Genomic DNA, 4,499 nt, shown 5'->3' with positions numbered 1-4,499 from the left:
CTAAGAGGGTGGGGGCAAAGCCAGTCAATACATGCTGGCTCCATCCCCTGCCAAGGGACCCAGCTGCAGCTTGCAGCCCAGCTCTTCCTCCTTCCGAGGAGGCAAAGGCAGCCTGCCTGCAGCATGTATTTTGTCTGGCTGCTGGTAGGGGCTGCATTTTCTTCTTAGGCTTCCCAACCCTCCCGCCCTGGCGGGGGACCCCAGGATTTCCAGCCTCTTCCCCCGCTCCCCAAAAAAATGGAAGCGGGGGTAGGGGGAATGGCACCAAGGAGTGTGGCAAGCCGCCCCATCTCGGAGCGGGCGACGCTGCTGCGCAGCTGCCACCTCTTCTCCGCTACGGTGAAGCGAAGAAGAGGCGGCAGCACAGCGGCGTCACCTGCTCCATCTCTGAGGTGAAATCAGAGAAGGTGAGGGTGGAGGAGGCCAGGAGCGTGGCGAGCCTGCAGCAGCCGCCGCAGCACCCCCCCTACGACCGGCGAGCCTGTCTTCAGCGCCCCCCACTACCATCATCACCACCCACCACCTCCAGGCAGCCAGCGGCTGCAGCACTTTGAGGGGCCCCCCGTTGCCGCCGCCTCCTCTTCCTCCATGACGGTGGCCAAGAGGCCCCACTTCGACTCCTGGAGCGGCGGCAGGGGGACCATGCACACAACCACCCTGGACAGCCACCTATTGCCATCGGCCTACTCCGGCCTGCCAGGAGACTTCATGCCCCCGGGCCCCAACGGCTTCCCCCAGCCGCCTCCCCTGCAGCCCCCCGCCAAGCACCAAGCGGCCTTGCAGCAGCAGCGCCAGAACGCCACCCTGATGATGAGAGAGAGAGAGAGAGAGCAGAGCTGCAGCTGCCCTCATCGCCTCTGCAGCCCACCCGCAGGAGCATGCCGGCCAGGGACGGGAGTGTGAGCCCCTCATGGGCTGCCGGCCGCTGAGCCCTCCCTGGCCGCCTGGAGAATGGAGAGCTGGCCGGGGAGGCGGCCGGGCATTGCTTTCTGCCAGGTGGGCGATGCACGGGGCTGTGCCTAGCTGCAGGGGGGGGGTCGGCGAAGCGGAAGCGGAGGAGCCGTGCAGTGCCACGCTCGGGGTCGAAGGGGCATGGGGGTGGGCGGCCTGCCGTGGAGGGCAGGGGGTTGCAAGGGCAGGCAGGCGGAGATGCCCGCGGTTTGGGACGCTCAGTTCTCAGCTGCGCAAAAACGCGCCACTTGGCTCTGCGAGGAATGAGGAGGCAAGAAGCAGGGCGGCCCGTGAGCCGGGGAAGGGCTCGCGCTTGGCGGCTGGGGAGCAGGAGGAGGCTCTGGGGCATGTGCAGAGTGCGGTCTCGCCCCTCCATACTCGTGGCGGGGAATGCTTTCTTTTGAAAGATGCCCAAAGAGTCCCCGGGTCGGAACCTGCATGGCTGGCAGAGAAGGTTGAGCCCCTGCACTTCTTCTTTTAGCAGTTGAATACCCGCTGGCTGGCGAGGGTATTGTCACAGAGCTGGGCTGGGCTCTTCGGGGGCGTTGTGCTTGCCTGCTGCTCTGGCTCTTGCGTTTCGTTGTCACTTGGTCTTGGTTGGCATGGGGACAGGCCTGGAGGGAGAGCGGTGGCAGTGGACAGGTGGAGCCCTGAGGAGTTGGCCTGGCCGGGGTGCCCGAGTGAGACCCCTGACCTGGATGGGCGAGGCTGGGCAGACCTCAGAAGCTAAGCAGGGTCACCCCTGGACGGTATTTGGATGGGAGGATCATTAGGCACCTCTGGACCTCTCTTGCCTGGGAAACCCCACGAGGTCACCAGAGGTCAGCTGGGATTTGGCAGCACTTCCCACCCCCAAGGGGAGGGACGGTGGCTCAGTGGTAGAGCATCTGCCTTCTGGGAAGCAGAAGGTCCCAGGTTCAATCCCTGGAATCTCCAAAAAAGGGTCCAGGCAAAGAGGTATGAAAAACCTCAGCTTGAGGCCCTGGAGAGCCGCTGCCAGTTTGAGTAGACAATACTGACTTTGATGGACCAAGGGTCTGATTCAGTATAAGGCAGCTTCATATGTTCATATGTTCATAAGCAGCTGGCTGCCTCCCGCCACCCCCAGCCGCCACGCCTCCACCAGCCCACCCTGCAGCAGCTCGGCCACCACCCCCACCATGCCGAGGCCGCCGCTTTTGAGGCCCAGGAGAGCGCCTGGTGGAGGGAATGAAGACATTTTAAAAGGTGTGCCGTCCCTTTAGATGTAATGGCCAGAACTCCCTTTGGAGTTCAATTAGGCTTGTCACACCCTTGCTCCTAGCTCCACCCCAGTGTCTCCTGGCTCCACCCCCAAAGTCTCCTGGCGCCACCCCCAAAGTCCCCAGATATTTCTGGAATTGGACTTGGCAACCTTATTTCTTCTACCTTTCTTCCATGTATCAAAGTAAAGACTGGCACTTCCTTGTAAACATAAACCATGGGTCAAAACTTAAAATTAGCATATGACCCAAGTTCAGCTATCATGAATATAAATTCCAAGCATTATCCATGTTGATAGATATAATTCCCTGTTCATGTAGCTGAGCACCAACATTCAGATTCAGACCAGGTCGATGTTTCATGTTCATCTTACATTTTAATAGCAAAGTTGAGAGAATCGTTGGATACTTAAATCCAGTGACTGGAGCTGTGAAAGGGCAAGACAGATCTTTCTGCAAACCTGAAAAGGGCCTCAGGTTTGCAGGGAAATGTGAAATCTAAAACAAAAAAAACCCCTACACTAGGCAGCTTTTAAAACAGAAAAAATATTTTTAAAGTGCCTGTAGCAAAAATGAATTTTCTTCGTGGCTTTTGCTGCCGGTTGTTGTCGATAGCTACCCTGCAAGTTTTTTGTGGGTTCCTATTTGTGTTGTATATTTCACCAGAGATTAAACCAGTGACTTCCAATCACCAATAATGGGATATGAGCATTCATAAATTGAGCTATAAAACTGTTAAGTGTACATCCTGGAATTAATGGTTTCTAGTCTACAGGACTCATAATTTGGCCTCTGAAAGGAAATTTGCATGTATAGCTGGATTCGATGGTAATGGGAAGTTTTATGGTTAGCAATCCAGATATGGAAGCAAGCTCTTGCACATAGGTCTTATTCTAGATTGGGGCCTGCATATGCATATGCTATATGTTCATTGTATTGGCAGATCAGGGCATGAAGGCTATAGCCAGTCACCTGTGTACAGAGGAAATGGATTCAACTTTGGCCATGTCCACAGATACACACAGCCTACTTTGGATCAAGAGCACTGAGTAAGATTTACCTGCCAGTTATTTTACTGAGAACTTTACCTCTGTATTTCAAGCCTAAACCTACTTACATGGAGGTTATTCTCACTGAAATCAGAGGATTTATATTTAAATAAATATGATTAGGATTAAGCTGCAAATTCAGTTAAAAATGAAATTGCAGTGTACATATCTAAACTGTGGGGAAGGGAAGAAATTTTAAGTTTTGTTTATTACTTTATAACTGTATAACAGTTTGCCTTGGGCCGTAACTTGGGACTGATTTATTCCTCTGGCCGTTTTCCCCAAATCCAAGACTCGCTTTCAGGCACAAACTTGCAAAAACATCCAGCACTAATGAAAATAAAAGATGGTGAAATGTGTAGACAGCAAAGCAATCCATTCAAGGGATTTCTGGACTAGAATAAACTGGAGCTTGCTTAGTGTTTAATAGCATTTTTTAAAATTTTAATATTATGTCCTTATTCTGAACTACAACTGGGACAAATAAACTCTTCTAAAATTCTAGTTGGTGCCCAGGCATTCTAAGGGAATCTTAGTCATACTGGAGAGCAAAACTAGAAATACATTTACTTGCAAAAATTATATGGTTTAAATTATGGTTTAAAAATCTAGAGACACCTCAGCTAGAGACTGCTGCTGGTTTCCAGACTTGTAAAATGTTTTTTTTAATGAATTAGCCTTAAAGGGGCATTGGAGAAAAGGAAAACTCAACATCACTGAATAAACTGTTGAGTAAATTTGCTGAACAAGAAGGTTTCATGGTTTTAGAGAGCTTTCAATCAAATGTTAGTTTGCCAGTGCATTTGAATAGTGATCCCATAGCAAAGTGGAATTCATTATTTTCCAACAAACTGGGTTCCTACTATGGTTTAATCACAGTTTAGAAGTCACATTTGCCTGGAGTAGGAACAGCCAAACTGTGGCTCAGGAGCCACATGCAGCTCTTTTACACATATTGTGCGGCTCCTGGAGGTCAAGGAGGAACTTCATGTAGGCTTATTCTCAGTCATCCTCTTAGCGCTGACCCAAAGGTAGGTGACTATTTCCACCGTGTGTGAAGCAGGGAAGGAGGGGGAAATAGGCAGGCTTGCAAGCTTTTCTCTTCCATCACATAGATCACTTGGAGACCTAGAATGAGGAAAGAGAGAACAAGAACTGAGGGAGCAACTGGAAGGAGGGACAGAAGAAGAGATTGGATTTATACCCTGCCCTTCACTATCTGAAGGAGTCTCAGAGAAGCTTACAATCTCTTTTCCCT

The 4,499-nt window shown here is 51.4% G+C and overlaps 1 non-coding gene across 1 annotated transcript; it reads left to right on the top strand.

Annotated features, from left to right (window-relative positions):
- The first annotated feature begins 1,813 nt into the window (after window positions 1-1,813).
- TRNAR-UCU (transfer RNA arginine (anticodon UCU)) lies at window positions 1,814-1,887 on the top strand. Its single transcript is given in 2 exon segments — window positions 1,814-1,848; window positions 1,852-1,887. It is a non-coding gene; the product is annotated as a tRNA-Arg (tRNA).
- The last annotated feature ends 2,612 nt before the right edge of the window (window positions 1,888-4,499 follow it).

This window comes from Heteronotia binoei, chromosome 6 (assembly GCF_032191835.1).
Source record: "Heteronotia binoei isolate CCM8104 ecotype False Entrance Well chromosome 6, APGP_CSIRO_Hbin_v1, whole genome shotgun sequence".
Taxonomy (NCBI): domain Eukaryota; kingdom Metazoa; phylum Chordata; class Lepidosauria; order Squamata; family Gekkonidae; genus Heteronotia; species Heteronotia binoei.
This window is presented reverse-complemented; position numbering and strand designations above follow the sequence as displayed.